General features: G+C 36.9%; 1 protein-coding gene across 3 annotated transcripts in view; it reads right to left on the bottom strand.

The window, feature by feature from the left end:
• The window catches only part of PDE7B (phosphodiesterase 7B), a 2106446-nt gene that overhangs the window by 535017 nt on the left and 1553671 nt on the right, over positions 1 to 17758 (bottom strand). The window lies entirely within an intron of this gene.

Raw genomic sequence — 17758 nt, 5'->3', positions numbered from 1 at the left:
TGGTTATTGCATGTGTGGTGGCTTCTGTTTCACAAAGAATGGTCCTGGTGACAAGAAGAAGAATGTCTTCCAAGAATTTCCTTGGGGAACCCCATAGATGACAGAGACACAGTTCAGTGAAAGGTTTCTTTTTTAACACCTTTACTGAATTCTCACTGAAGACATAGGGAAACATACATTTATATAAAGGAAAACAAACAATATTAACATGTTCCCAGTTACAAACATCATATATCACATGTATTATTCAATCTGTATAACTATCATCGATCTAACATTACATAAATTGTTCAATGCTTGGCTTCCCTTAAACCACACTCCTCCTTCAAGACATTATTCTACATATATTGTTCCCACAATGTTCATTTTTTTCTATATAATTTGCTCCTATCCTTTTCTGAAGATCCCATTTCCAGCCCTTTTGTCTCTCTTACAATATTCAATACTGCAAATACAGTTGGTTTAGACTTTGATTTCCATTTCATAGTAAATTGCTTTTTAGCAAAAAACAGAATTAAACTTAACAAGGCCTTGCTAAGTCTAGGTAATTCAAATCCTGTGTCCCAGCTCAAAAAATCATTTCATAGTTACATCAATTTGCTGACCCAATATTTCTAACAGAATACTCTGTGGGAAATTTTTAAAGTCTGCCAGCTCATTGCACTCATAAAACATATGTTTCAGTTACCTCTTTCTTCCGTTTCACACCTCCGACATTTGGCATTTACTTGTGGAAAATATTTTTATTCCAAACAACAATCTTGTAGACTTTGTTGCATATTAGGGAGCTCCCTCTCCCTCTCTCTCTCTCTCTCTCTCTCTCTCTATATATATATATATATATATATATATATATATATATATAAAACTTATATATGTGTGTGTGTATATATATATATATATATATATATATATATATATATATATATATATGTCCTCCTATTGTTTTCTTGTGAATTGGTTATCCAATCTCTCTTCCCAAACTTTTGTAACCTTCTCTGATTGCTTCCTATAGTTAGAGTTTAATATTTTCTATGGCCTATTAATTTTCCCTTTTTAAACAGCAGCTTCTCTACTAGATTCAACTAAAAACTGTACCAGAGTAGATCTTTCACTTAGGATTTCCTTGTCTCTTTCTCTTTGCCTATTATCTCATGTCAATCCCTGATAGGGAAGGCAGTCTTTATCCCGCAGTCCAAATGTCTTCTTGGCCTCTTCCCATTCTGTTTACGTCTCCTCTCCAGTTATTTGCTTCAAACACCTTGCTTTCTTTGCCAGTTTTCTCCTGTAAATTCCAGCCCTGTCCTGCCTATTCCATGTATGCCTAATTACAGTTATTCCTATAATATTTTGTGTGTTTCTTGTGATTCTCCTTAATGGTCTACATTCCAAATCCCACTCTCTCCTTATTTCTCAAATTTTCCCCTGCTTCAACATCAACCCTTTCTGCTTTGAATTACCGCTTTCTGCTTGTGTTCATAGGTTCATAGGTGTTTACTTGGCTAATGACCACAGTGAATTGGGTTAAGGAAGAACTCTGCTTCACATAGATGGGGAGCCTGTTCCAGAGACAGGGTAGTCTCTGGGATACATACCTGTCTCTCCAGCAGGTTCTATTTATATCACAGGCAAAGCTTAAGTCTTTAGAATGCATAATTCTGGTGCTGTTTACTTTGCTGATATGCAGGAGGTCCATTAGAGTGGGGTCTGACAATGCCCTGTATTCTAGGCATAGATCTCCCCTCAAAAACCTGTAGGAGATAGAATACTGTGATAGGGCCTTGATGCAGTCTGCATAGGCCATTTTACTTATGTCCTGCATTCTTTTAGTGAGGATCCTTTGTGGACATTTCATTTGCTGGATATGCTTGGTTAGGTAAATACCAAAGAGGGCATTGTACTTAGTAATAGGTCTGATGAATGCTGAATACAGTGGAATGACAAATTCCTTGGACTTAGATGCCATACCTTTGCTTATAAGTTGCACAGCATAGAATGATTTCCTCACTACTGTAGACACGTGATGGCCAAAGGCTAGAATACTGTCTATGTGTGTCCCCAAGTCCTTGACTACTGAGTCATCTCTAAGGGGTTTGTTGTCAATATGATAGTTACCAGGGGAGGATGACTTCTCAGAAGATACTATTATGCATTTCTTGGCAATTAGTTTTAGTCTATAGCTCTGACACCAGTTATTTGTCTGTGTCAGCCCTACCTGGAGAGCATTTGTGTCAGTTCAGGATTCAATGACAGCTTCTATTTTGCAATCTTCTGCAAATTTAGTCAGCCAAAGACCACTGACATTGGCCTTGACTTCAGGGAAGTAAATGTCAGAAAGGAATGGTCCAAGGACTGATCCCTGAGGGGCTCCACTTGTGATTGGCTGATTTTGTAGCGGTGGACTCCCCAATTTTCAATTCCTGGGCCCTGTCTGTGAGCCAGTTGGCTATCCACAGGGTGATATGCAGTACCTAACCTCTTGAGTTTTTCAACAATGCCCGAGTAGGGTATTATGTCAAATGCCTAGATCAGGTCACAGTAGGCACTGTGAACCATTTTTGCCCTCATCCATTGCTTAGTAACCTTCTCAAAGAAGTTCACCACGTTGAATAGGCACGGCCTGCCCTTGATGAAACCAAACTGGGTTAGGTCCAGTTTCTGGAGGTTTACTATATCATTATTGATCATTTCCATTACAATTCTTTTCACGGTTTGCATACTGCATGCACCTTAACTCTATACTACAAAATATCCCTTTAAATCAGGTAATCCTAAACCAACTTGTTCTATTGGAAGAATCAACTTATCCGACATGACCCTTGCCCTCTTCCCCTCTCAGATAAATTCCTTCAACTTTTTATTATTGTCCACAGCTTCTCCCCTCATTGATAAAATATACCTGGCCAGTATATAAAACTAAAGGAATTAAAACATTTTCACTGCTTCTGTGTTGTTATCCATACCCATGAACAAGAGCTTTCAATTTATTGGTTTTTGTATTATCTTTTGTTGAGTCTTTTCCCACACATTATCACTCAGCAGCTGTGTCTTCTTTTGTTATATGAGATTCCCATTATTCAGCAATATTTTAACCTGTGTCAGCTCCTCTAAATAATTCCTGTTATTTCTTAACTATATTTTTTCTTTTATTTCTACCTTATTTTTAAACTCCACTTTCATTTTATCTCCCTCGCTAGCTATAACGTCAGAAGAAATTTCTATCTTTCCTAATAACTCTTGAATTATTTCTACCTATCCATTAAATTCCTTTCTTTTTCACAGGTAGGTGGGGAAGCACCATTGTGTCATTTTTACTTCACTACCCTGCATTTTAATCTTGTTTGCTATTGGTGCATGATCTGAAATAGTTAATTGATATATGGCAAACATTTAATTAAATGCACATATTCCTGTGAAATATATTTTTGTCCAGTCCATTTATGGTACCTTGGAGAATAATATATAAATTCTCTCAGAGTTCTTCCTACTAAATTCAAGTCTTCCATATCAAATATTTTTATAAATTTCTTCAAAAATCTATCTTCATTTGTTATACTTTCCCTCCCAGTTCTCCCAGATATATCCACATTGTTGCAAATCAAGTTCCATTCTTCCCTACCTATAAGTAATATTGCCCACTGAAAGATGATTGTTTCTCTCAGAATTTTCTTAAGGTCCATAATAACAGTTTAGGTAGAATATAAATACATGCCAGCATAATCCTTCTCCCTTTGCCAGTTACCCCTTACTACCACAAATCTGTCATCATTACCCTTTTTCCCTTTTCTGTCATTACTGGAGCTCTTCTAGCAATTAGTATACGTACTCCCCATTTCCATTGTTCCTAATATCCTATTGAATGTCCATCCTGAAATCCTCTCCCTGTTTCGATTGTCCTTGATATTCTATTGAACATAAATCCTGAAATCCTTTCTTTATCAAATCTATATGGACATGTCTTTCCAAATGTGTGTCTTGTAGCATTACTATTTATACTCTGCATTTCTTAATTTAATCAATGCTCTTAACTTTTTTTCTATGCCTGTAAGACCATTCACACTCCAAAATAATATGGATAGTGTGACTATTATGATAAGAAGTTATTATCCCCACCTATTATATATAACATTTTTTAAAAATGTCTCTGTTTCTAGCTTTTGTGTTACATGCACCCACAGGGATTCCTGAATTTTGTAAATACAAACTCCCTGGAGAAGATAGTCAATAAACCAACTAGGGGTGCAACTATACTAGATCTGGTCCTCACTAATATGGGAGAGTGCTGCACACCCCCTACTGTAATGCCCTACCTGGTAAGGTCAGACTACAAAATGGTCTCCTTTGAAGTAAAAATAAAACCTGGAACCCAGCTAAACCAGGAATATTCAGGAACTATTCTAAGGCTAACCTCCTGCTATTAAGCAAGAACCTGGCAAAATTTTAAACCCCTATAGACCCTGAGAACACTCCAGCCTATGCAGAACTGCTCAGAGAAAACCTGTACAAGCATGTTACAGCTGTATAAAGGCAGCTGTATCCACCAGGAGGAAGTAAAGAACTAACTCAAAAAACAAGCCATCCTGGTGGAATCACAAAATCAATCAAATGTATAAGAGGAAGAAGAAAAATCATGGCAAAAATTAGGAGGCGCATCACCCAGCAGTATAAAAGCACTCTCATTAAACTAAACAAACAACTCAGAGGACAAATAAAGTCTACCAAAGCCAAATTTGTCCACCCAGGCCAAAGACAACCACATAACATTCTTTAGCGATTTCTGCAACCTCAAAGGCAATACACAATTCTGTGCAGAGCTCATTGTAAATGGAGACACCTATACTGAGCCAGAAGATATAGCAAACCTCCTGGCTGATAAATTCAGCTCCAACTTTATCCCCCCCCTCAACCTTCACTTGGGAAATATCATCAAATATAACTCCCCCTACTTTCCCTAGGGAACTGGTCCTTAATGGTTCATAGATTCATAGGTTCATAGGTGTGTACTAGGTTAATGGACCTGGAGTCTTTACAAGCCTAGCCCAAAATAATTGCCCAGGCACAGTGCTACCCAATGTTAGTTCACATTGCCCCTACCCAGTAGGGCAACTGGAGTGATCCCTGAGGTGAACTTTCTGTTACCCATCTACTCTTCAAGATTTCTCTTGAAGAGGGCCAGCAAGGTGCTCTGCTTGACATGAATGGGAAGCTTATTCCAGAGTATGGGCAGTCTTTGAGAGATGAACCTGCCCCTACAGCATGTTCTGTTAATTGTGGCAATGAGATTGTGATCTCTGGAGCGTGTTGTGCGGGGGGGATTAGAATTTCTTTAGGTGTAGCATTTCAAGTAGGGCTGGGTCAGACATGGCTTTGTAAGTCAAGCAGAGATCACCTCTAAGTACATGATAAAGAGACTTAGAACAGCTGAAGTTTCTTGAGTCCGTCCATGTTGGACATGTGTTCAAGGTCTAGGATCCATTTTGTGAGGTACTTTTGTGGTCTCTCCAGCTGTTGTAGGTGTCTGGTCAGGTACATGCCAAACAGGGCATTATATTCGATGATTTGTCTAATGAGGGATGAGTAGAGAGGCATGATGACCTCTTTCTTCCTGGATGCTAAACCTTTGGTTATAAGATGTGCCACATAGAGGGACTTTCTGACCACAGTGGCAATGTGGTGGTTGAAGGTGAGGTGGCTGTTGACTTGTGTGCCCAGATCTCTTATGACCCCTTCAGTGTTCAGTGGGCTCATTAATGCTCTATCTAAGACCAAGAACATTGCATCAATGGGCCCAGACAATATCACAGGATGCCTTCTATGTAGCAAGAAATATGACCTATCAGGGCCTCTAGAATTACTATTTAACAGTAGCCTCCAAACAGGCTTCCTGCTTAATGAATGGAGAAAAGCAACAGTCATCCCTCTGCACAAAGGTGGGCCATCTATAGACCCTGGAAACTAGAGACCCATAAGTCTCACAAGTCTTATATGTAAAGCCATGGAAAGAATTATCATGGAGATAATCAATAGAGGTATAGTAAACTTTCAGACACTGGACCCAACTCAGTTTGGTTTCCTAAAGGGCAGATCATGCCTACTCAACCTGGTGGAATTCTTTGAGAAGGTCACCAAAGCAATGGATGAGGGCAAAATCATTCACACTGCCTACCTTGACCTGGCCAAGGCATTTGGCACAATACCCCACTCGGGAAAGAAAAACTCAAGAGGTTAGGTACAAACCCGTATGTCACCCAGTGTATAGCCAACTGGCTCACAGACAGGACCCAGGAAGTTAGAATTTGGAGTCCATCTCTACAAAGAGGCCAGTCACAAGTGGAGTCCCTCAGGGATCAACCCATGGACTGCTCCTTTTTGGCATTTACTTCCCAGAAGTCAAGGTTAATGTCAGTGGTCTCTGGCTGACTAAATTTGCAGATGATTGCAAATTAGGAGCTGTCATTGAATCTTACACTGACACAAATCTTCTCCAGGAGGGGCTGACACAGACAAACAGCTGGTGTCAGAGTCATGGACTAAAACTAAATCCCACGAAATGCATACTAGTATCCTTTGGGAAGTCATCAATCCCTGGTAACTATCATATTGACAACACACCCCTTAGAGTTGACCCAGTAGTCAGGGACTTAGGAACACACATAGATAGTAACCTAGTCTTTGATCATCACGTGTCTACAGTGGTGATGAAATCATTCTATGTTGCACAACTTATAAACAAAGGTATTGCATCTAAGCACAAGGAAGTCATTGTTCCACTGTATTAGGCATTCATCAGACCTATCATTGAGTACAATGTCCCCTTTGGTATGTACCTTACCAGGCATATCCAACAACTGGAATGTCCACAGAGGTTCCTCACTAAAAGAATATAGGGCATAAGTAATATGCCTTATGCAGACCTCCTCAAGGCCCTATCCCTGTATTCCATCTCTTACAGGCTTTTGAGGGGAGATCTATGCCTGGCATACAGGGCGTTGTCAGATCCCACTCTGATGGACATCTTGCATATCTACAAAACAAACAGTACCATAGTTACCTGTTCTAAAGACTTAAACCTTGCCTGTGATATAAATAGGACCTGCTGGAGAGATAGGTATGTATCCCAGAGACTACCCCGTTTATGGAACAGGCTCCCCATCTGTGTGAAGCAGAGTTCCTCCCTAATCCAATTCAAATGCAACTTGGACAACTGGATGGGAAACTGGAAATTCATCCCTGGTTTGGCACCTATGTCTCTGATGCAAACAGGTAACCTGTAAATGGTTCATCTCCCAGGCCCATGATTACACTTATCAAGAGTATCAGAACTCGTCAGAGATTTGCGATGCATATTTCATCATATATCATATTTCAGCTTCAGATCATCCATTCTATTCTGTACCAGCCTTCCTACTGCCCAGCACTATCCCCTCTCATCTCCCATTATTCTCCCTCCAGACATCTCCAAAGCTCTAGCCAAGACCTACTACAAATCTACAAACTGAAGTCTAAATTTGGACGCAACATGTACAGCTATCATCCCACTATTGCCTGGAATAGACTCCCACTAGAAATCAGGACCCTTACACATCCTAAACAATTTCTGACAGTCACCAAAGAGCACTTTAAAAGTCACTGGTCCTGCCAATGCACTCTCTTTCCTTAAACATCCCCTTCTTCTCATACCTTAATCTACTTTCTGCCCTTAACTCACTCTTCTCACTAGCTCTCTCTAAAATTCCTTGACTACGCTTTCTACTGTCTTCTAAAATCTATTAAGCAAATTGCCTCAGAGAAACATTCTATTGTAATTGTCTTGCCTTCATGCAACTACATTATGATAAAAATGGGTTTTTGTAACCACTTACCCCAAAAACTATATTCATCTTAATGACATATTTATTTTTAGACATCGTGAAATAGTTATGCTATATTCCTGATTATTGACACTGTATAACATTGCATTGCTACTTAATGCCTTGTAATAATACTGTAACGTTGCTGTGTAATGCTAATTTATAATGAAAAGTGTATAATATATTGGAGATTTTCTCCATGGGCCTCTGCTGAAAAAGCGGTCTTCAGCTCAGTCGGACAATCCCAATCAACAAATGTAAAATAAATAAATAAATAAATTTGGGATGCATGGCTAGGCATAAAAAGGCCCTTTGGTCATTTGCCTAGTAAACACCTATGAACCTATAAACATTTGCAGGTTGATTTTTTATACAGCTGTTTCTCATAATCTCCATTTGAACCTATGTCACATTCTACAAGACATTTTGTTTTACTGAAAACCCTCAAATAAAAAAAAGGCACACTTTCAGAACACCCCATAACCTATTAGCCTAAAACAAACACATAAAACTATGTACATCTTCAAATATTGATGCTTAACTATGCTTATAGGAGCAATTGTCCCAAATCAACAGGTGCACTCACAGGCATTACCGAACCTAAAATTAAGGTTATCCATAATAAGGCACGTTACAGCCAGCTAATTGCTGTATGTTCTTATCTTATCTTTATTCTCCTCCCAGATGTGAAAAACAACTAGCATGCTTTCAGAAGTCATTAACCTTTATCCTTAAGAAAAAGTGTACTGGCTAATGTTAAAACTGAATTATACACTGTTCTAATAAATGCACTGAAGTATTTAGGTACCAGGAAGGCTGCTGTCTCTTATTCACTTTCAACACTTTCAAACTTTATTTTTTACTAAGCTGCTTACACTGATACCTTTCAAATTTATGATTGTCTCAACAAACAATGGCCTGAAGTCTCAAGATTTATTGCCTGCACATGTAGTCAGCTTATCTTACAGGTTCATAACTGAAAACTAGGCTAACTGCCTTATAGAGCAATTTTAAGCCTAGCCAGTAACCTAAGATCAGAATTAAACCCTATACCTTGTGTTTATGAGGCAAAGACTGTATCCATTATGCCAAACCCATCCTCGAACGATATGGAGAATGTGGGTATTGATTTCACAACCTTGTGCATGCGAAGCAAGCACTTTACCATTTTAGCTAATTTCCCTTAATCTCCATGGAAACATAAGAACAGAATGTACAGCTGCTGTCACCTGCAGACTTCTCAACTCACAATGAACATTTATTTGTTAAAGGAAAACCTTTCATTACATTCACAGTGTTCTTTTATTTTTAAAGCCCACATACTTACACCAAAAAAATATTAGCTTAAGCCAAGGGCATTAATACACAAATACATTATCAGATTAAGCCAATGGCATTAATCCAGATATTCACCAATGCAAAATTAAGAGGAAGCATCTCAACTCTACATATATTATAATCAGTACACTTTTGCATCCTCCATCCCATATAGCCTGAGATTGCAGCGTATTAACTTAAACATGCTTTGTCTAGTCTTTCTTCTCTTTTTACATTGTAATACTTACATTTCTTAAAACTAAAAAAGAAAAAGAAATGCTAGTTAACTTTAGTATCTTTATCACATACAACAATCACTGAAAATGCTTTACTATATAACATGCAAATTATATCATGAAATGTTTTATACAAATATTGTTAAAATTGTTTTGCTTACAGTTACCTTATCCTTTTTACTTTTAGCTTCCTTCCAAACATTAATGACATGAAGTGGGTCATATGCCCCCACAAGTTTAATAAAGTCAACATGAGTCTATTCTTTCTCAGCCATGTTTTCTTGTAAAGTTATACTTCACAAATGAGTGTGATCTTTTATGGTCTCACATTTATTCACTAATTTCAGTATTCATGCTCTTCTTCCTGTTCATTTCCATCTCCCAACCCAAGACTCTGGTTCAAGTCTAATGTACTCCCAATTCTTCTAGTCAACTCCCATGCTTTTTTCTGTCTCTTAGGCATTTTTCTTTGGAACACTGGAAACTGTTTCACTATCAAAGTCTTTCTATGAGCTTTGTTATCATAAGAATGAAAAGAAGTTCCCTTCTGTTTGCTGGCTCACTTTTTGTTGGACAATTGTGTTTCCTCCTTAACCTGTTCTGCATCAAAAAATGACTTTTGTCCTCCAGGAAAATATTCTGAAGACAGCTGGATGGAATGGCTAAAATCTTTCCATAGACAATCTACTATCTCCAGTTTTTACTTCTTTGCCATTCTGCCACAGTTTTGTCAGGATCAACTCTCTCTGCTGCTATGATTGTATATTTACTAATACAGGTCTTGGCTGCTTTCTCATGGCCAGGTTTGGGTCATGCACACGTGATCTTTCAATTAACAAACCTTACTGTGGAATACCAGTCCATGTTGCTTACTTTAGCTTTCATAAGATTAATACAGTCTGTTCCTTCCAGTTTCTTTGGCACAGCAGAAAATCCAAGGTTTTTTTTGTGTGCTTGATCATCTATCATATTATGAAACAGCTCTTCCGGAATACTCTCATACTCAGTCAGCCTTTACTTCATTTCAGCTTCTGATTTTTGCAGTTTTTATTTTAATGAGCTCTGAACACATTTGAGTTTTTGCCTCTAAATTACTGGAAACCATATATTGTACCAAAGCTGGATCTTGAACTGCTTTTTGATGAACAGCTTCAGGATTCTTCCCAGTCAGTGTTTTCTTTTCACCTTTTTTTTGTAGTTGATTTTCTTCTTTGCTGGCATCCAGACAGCATACTTACTAGTCTGTAACTAAATTTTACTAAATCTGGCAGAATAACCAGCCCTTATCTATCAGTTTCTTTTTTCACACTGGAAGAGCTGAAGTTAAACTGTTGATCAGTGTGCATCCATCTTGGATGTCCAGTGAAGGTTTCTGAGAAAAAAGATACCCCCAAACTTCTTCATGCAGGGACACCTCCCCCCCACATTTAACTTAGCTTATCTCAGCCTCATAACACCTTGGATTAGGATGTATTTCCTTTGACATGATTTCTTCTTCAAATCACTCTTTGACCATCTGTCCTGCTCCTTTTCCTTGGTTTCAACTAAAACTGATACCACAGTAGCAGGGTGTGGCCATTTGGACATCTGACACATGGATTCTCCCTGTGACTGGCATATTGTAATATCTGTGAACTAGAGGTTGATGACAACATAGAGTTTGATATTTCACTGGTTCAAGACACATGTTGTAGCCCCAGGAGTGCAGAGACCCTGACCCACCATCACAGACACACATTACAGAGTAAATCCACGGTGGGTGGGCCTGGTCATTTGAGATCCTTCTCACTAGATTAGTCCTCATTTTCCTTTTTTGGTGTAGTCACAAAACATCACCAAAACATTCTGCATCAGAAGATCATCAGAAGGACTACATCCTATTCCTTCACATTGCAATAAGAATGCTGCGACATGATCATCCAGACCTAAGTCACAGCTGGTGTGAGTTTTGGTTTTAATTTATTGTACACTTGCTGTCTTCTTTATAGCAAAAGCAAGGCATCCTCCAAACTCTTGATAATCTGTTTCCCCGGCATTAAGCCTCTGTGGTCTCTCTTGCCAACAAGACTCTATGCTCTTTCTTACATCAGGTTACATGGCTGCTTCACTCACTAACCTAGCTCTTTCCACATCTCTGCTCTGGGAAGGCAATAGTACTGTTTCTATCTTATTGTTAGGCAGGCTTATTGCCAAAATATTCTGGTGTCTGATTTTATTTTCTAACTTGCCTATTTTAGACAGTAAGCAAATACTCTCTTCATCTCATCTGCAACCTCCAACTGGTGCTAAGAAAAGCCCTTGAACTTAACATGCCATCTACCTTCAGTCACGTGGCTCCCTTCTTCTAATATAGCCTTCCACTCCTGAAACCACTGCCATTGTTCCAGACAGCATGCCAAAAGGCATATATAGTTTCTTAGATGGTTTTCAGTGCTATCATATTTCATCCTTTGTATCCTCGTGTCTTTCTTTCTTTTACTTTGGTGCTCTTCATCTTTTTGTCTGACTCTACTATATTATATAATTACATTTATGTCCCAAGGCATGAAGATGGATAACCAAGTGGTCATCGTACTTTTGAGCTCAACAGTACCTCTTATTCTCATGTCACTGAAAATGCAGTAAGCTCAGATATTATGGGTAATATGCTTCTTTTACTGATTTGTCAGGTGTTTTTCATTCTTTTATTAGAAGCATCCTTTAGAGGCATATATTACAAAATAAAATGTATTAATCTTTGTCCATTTAAAAACTGGGCTTCAATAAGATGGTATGTTAAAGTATTTATCAGACACCCCTTTGCTAACACTAAATGTCTGGGACAAGGTTACACACTGAATACTGGTATTTACTTCATTTTTCCTGGCTTATTTCCACAAATCTTAATCATTACTGATCTCAATGCCCTTAAATAAGTTGAAATAAGGACAATATAGCACTTAAACTCAACATAATGCTGAAAGTACTCCTAAATGGAATGGACATTGGAAAAATTAACCTGGCTAAGAAGCAGTGTGACTGAGCTCAAGAGGTGAGAAGGCATCATGTCATACTAGAAACAGGCAACTAAGGTTGGGAGGTAAAGGTGGTGACTATCTCTCTCTCTCTGTATATATATATATATATATATATATATATATATATATATATATATATATAGATTCACTTTATATGCTCAAAATCCTGAAATATCGAATTTCAGAATCTCAAGCCCATAAAGTGGAAAACCTAAAACATTGAGCACTCAGAAGCGCAAAATTCAAAATCGAGACTTCTATACACACACACACACACACACACACACACACACACACACACACACACACACACACACACACACACACACACACACACACACACCTTCCTCCCAACAAACAAACACACAACCCAATCCTAACTACAAGCAAGGGGGCAAGCCCCCCCTGCACCACCCATGTGGGTAGGCTGCGCCTCCCACAACCCCCCCTACTTAAATATACTAACTCCAAGGTTGCACTACAGACACAAACACACAAAACACCACCACACAAGCTACATCCCCTCACACACACACACACACACACACACACACACACACACACACACACACACACACACACACACACACACACACACACACACACCACAGTAACAAAACACACTAACACACTCTACAGCCCCTACCCAAAACCCTTAAAACATAAACACGAACCTGAATCCATGAACACAAAGTAACACCAGAACCGCTAATTCAACATCTCTGAAATGCGAGATTTTGAATTTCTCGCTTCTGAGTGTTTGGTGTTTTAGGTTTTCCTCTTTATGGGCTCGAGATTCTGAAATTCAATATTTCAGGATTTCGAGCATATAAAGTGAATATATATATATATATATATATAGATATATATATATGTACAGATATGTAGATATATATGACAGTGGTGCAAAAGGTAACACACTGACCTTTGGTGCAGAAAATTGTGGGTTCTATTCCCACATTAGGTAGGTTGATTGCTGACATTGCAGTGAAACATGAGGAGGTGACGCACTTCTGAAGTGTGTCATCTTTAGCAGTTAGGAGTTGGCATAATAGTTAAGGTGTTTACACAGGCAAGAGGTATAGGGTTTGATTCTCAACAAGAAACACTGAAACATTGCCCAGGCTTTAAATGGCCTACAAAAGCAGCTAGCCTATTACTAACCTATGATATCTATCTATATATATATATATATATATATATATATATATATATATATATATATATATACATACATACACGTATGTATACAGTGGATATAAAAAGTTTACACACCCCTGTTAAAATGCCAAGTTTTTGTGATATAAAAAATGAGACCACAAAAATCATTACAAAACTTTTCCCAGCTTTAATATTTACCTATAACCTGTACAATTCAATTTAAAGACAAACAAATCTGTTAGAGGAAAAATATAAAAAATAAAAAAAATGTACAATAAGCTGGTTAAATAAGTGTGCACACACTTAAACTAATACTTTGTCGAAGCACCTTTTGATTTAATTACAGTATTCAGTCTTCTTGGGTACACACCTGCCATCAATTAAAGAAACCCTAATTAACCACAAATAAAGTTCAGCTGTCCTAGTAGGATTTTCCTGACATTTACTCAGTTGCCACCTACAACAAAAGCCATAGTTCACAGAGAGCTTACCAAGCATCATAAAGTCGAACATCCATAATCCCGAAAGCACACAATCACGAACTCATACACACCATACACCACACAACACATACATCATCCAACCCACACTACAACAAGCAAAACACACACAAACATAAAAATACAAACAAACAAACCTACACTACATGTAAGCAGGGGGCAAGCCCCCCTCCACCCCCCATGAGGTGGGCTGCACCCCCCCCACACCCCCTACTTATATATACTAACTCCGAGATAGCACAAACAGACACAAAAAGGAAACACACACCCACACATTTCACAGTCCCTTGCACACACACAAACATTACACATATACATACATCAACACATACAACACTTACACACATTCAGACACACTCAAACGCCCACACAAAACCCTTACAAAACACTCACTTACCTTCAATTGCACCTACATCCATACACGACATGAACCATGATACACTCCCAACACCGCATGCCACATACCATAAGCCATAACCACGAATTCGAGATATTCGAATTCACGATTATGCACTTTTGCGATTTTGAGTCTTCGACTTTATGATTTCGAAATGCTGAAATTCGGTATTTCAGTATTTCTAAATTATAAAGTGAACCCATATATATATATATGTGTGTGTGTGTGTGTGTGTGTGTGTGTGTGTGTGTGTGTTTGTGTGTATATATATATATATATATATATATATATATATATATATATATATATATATATATATATATATATATATACATATACATATATATATATATATATCTATATCTATATATATCTCTATATACATATGGGTCTACTTTATATAATCAAAAGACTACTTACTCAAATTTCCTAATGTTGAGACCAGTTCAGAAAAACCTCATATTATCGAACACCCGGAACATCGCACTGTCACTCAAAGAAACAAACCACTGGGCCACCATGGTGAACTTTGTTCTTTTCTCTGCTATAGTGTGATCTCAAAGTCAGTATATTTAGTTAGGGGGTGTGGGGGTGCAAGTGTGAACATTATTATTCTATGGCTCGAATTATGGGAAGGGGATTCCCTGGATAATGAGCACTTTACTAGTTGCAAATGGGAGAAGTTGGGTAACCCTAAGCATGAGCATTATGATTATATTGTATGGGTAGGGGGATATACATATATGTTTTGCACACCATTATTTCTTTCTTTTATCATTTCCTGGTTTTATTGGCTGAGTAGTTCATACAATCCAGCCTATAGGACTTTGAGGGAGAGAGGAAATAAGGTAATGTTGCTTAAAAACAAGTTTTTAGCAGACTTGAATACTTTATAGGCTGGGAACATGAAAGAAAGTTGTACAATGTGCAGAGTAAATATATCACATTTTAATCAATAACTTGGTATTACATACATTCATAGAAAAGAAAACAAACTACAATCAAAGTTTCCATTAGTATTGTTATGCAGTATACTTATGTGTTTTCTTTTTAACAATTTTCATTCACTCCATCACACAAATGCCTGATTTCTGCCTTCCCATAAACCTCACTCCCCCTCCTCCTGAATATTATTCTGCAAATATGGCTCTCACAAATTCTAGTTATTTCTATAAAATTTGCTCCTTCTCATTTCTGAAGATCCTGCATCCATTTCTTCCACCTCATTCTCAATATCCAAAACTTCCTTGATTCTGGAAATAGATGTTGATTTCTATTTTCTAGAAATTGCTTTTTTAGCAGGGTATGTCATACAGTGTTTAAAATGTTCACAAGGAAATCTTAAATGAGCATTATGTCAATTAGACATAGTACAGGACATTAACAACTTACAATATTTGGTAGAACTGTCAGGGATGGAGGGAATATGGTAATGTTGCTTAAAAACTACAACTTCAAGTAGAGTTTTTAGCAGATTTGTACACTTGTAAGCTGGGGATGGGGCAGACATTTGTAAAACGTGCAGAGTAAACTCATAATGCAACGGTCAGTAGCTTAAACATATTGAATAAGAATATTATATATATATATATATATATATATATATATATATATATATATATATATATATATATATTATTAATTCACATTTAGATGAATAACACATCCAAATTGTAGAACAAAGGAAGATGTTATATTAATATTTGAGTATATTTTTCTTAGAATGAATTACAGATCAGAGATTTTGTTGGCAAGGAGGGTTTACTTTTCCCACTCATTTCTCCCATTCCTGCCAAATTTATGATCTGTGAATTCTAGTGTAAAAACACTTTTCTCCGGTACTGTATTAAAATCACTTTAGTTTAAAGAATTTCAATTTCATGGTAAAATTTTGTTATCAGACTACTGGGAAGAGAAAATCTTACTGACAGATAGAAGTAATATGTTAAAAGCAATTGACTTGACCATCAAATCTACTTCTCTTCAAAAATTAATATATACCCAGTTGATGATTTGGAACAATGCATATTATACATGTCTTACCCTGCATAAATTTAATCCCAAAAATTCACCAACTTGTCCATACTGTAAGAATCAACCAGCTGATCTTCTTCATATGTTCTGGAGTTGTAAATGTATTTTCAAACTTTGGAATTCCCTTAAGATCCAACTTCAAAAGGTGGGTTACCAGAGTACAATGTTATCATGGAAATTTATGATTCTACATATTCCCCCGAGCGAGATCCCTAAATCACAAATTATTATATATATTAATATTTTTCTACTAATGAAGCTTTATATAGCTTCAAATTGGTTAGACCCATCTAAAACTTCATGGCAGAACTTTAGAGTTCTAGCGACAAAACATATATTGGCTCATAAATTACTATTAAACCCACAAAATAAAAATGTTAATAATCCAAAAATTTGGGAACAGATTTTTAATATTATACTAGCATAGTATTTTCAACTTGGAAATATTAATAATTATTTATGTGTGTGGAGAGAATTTAGTAATCAACTGTCTATTACTTGCATTTATTCTTATGCTTTTTTATATTTAACTGTATTACATGGAAGCATTCTTGTAAATATTGTATATAGAGTGTGGTTATTAGTGATATTAGTTAATGCTTGATTTGTGAATATATGTTATTTTTGTTCTTATTTGTGTTTGAAAATAATATAACATTAAAGATTTATTATGGAAAAAAAATCACTTTAGTTGGTCAAAAGCATGTTTAAGTCATCTCTTCATATACTCACTGATTCCTTTTTAAATCATCACATTTTAATCTATAACTTGGTATTACATACATTCATAAAAAATAAAACAAACTGTAATCAAAGCTTTCATTATTATTGTCAAGCAGTATACTTGAAACAATTTTCATTCACTCTATTATATAAATGCCTGATTTCTGCCCTCTGTTAAATCTCACTCCTTCTCTTTCTGAACATTATTCTGCAAATATTGCTCCAACAGATTCTACTTATTTCTATTAAATTTGCCCCTTCCTATTTCTGTTGATCCTGCCTCCATTTCTTTTATCTCCTTTTCAATATCCAGAAATTCCTTGATACTGCAAATAGATTTGGATTTCTGTTTTCTAGTAACTGGTATTTTGGCAGGCAATAATAGTAAGGCTTGACTATGTCTAGGCAATTCAGATTCTATATCCAAGAGGAAAAAAATCATATCGTTAGTTACAACCATTTGCTTCTCAAACATTCCTAGCAAAGTACTTTCTAGAGAATTTTTGAAACATGCCAACTCATT

The sequence above is a fragment of the Protopterus annectens genome, chromosome 1.part1 (assembly GCF_019279795.1).
Source record: "Protopterus annectens isolate FY-2018-M chromosome 1.part1, PAN1.0, whole genome shotgun sequence".
Taxonomy (NCBI): domain Eukaryota; kingdom Metazoa; phylum Chordata; order Ceratodontiformes; family Protopteridae; genus Protopterus; species Protopterus annectens.
This window is presented reverse-complemented; position numbering and strand designations above follow the sequence as displayed.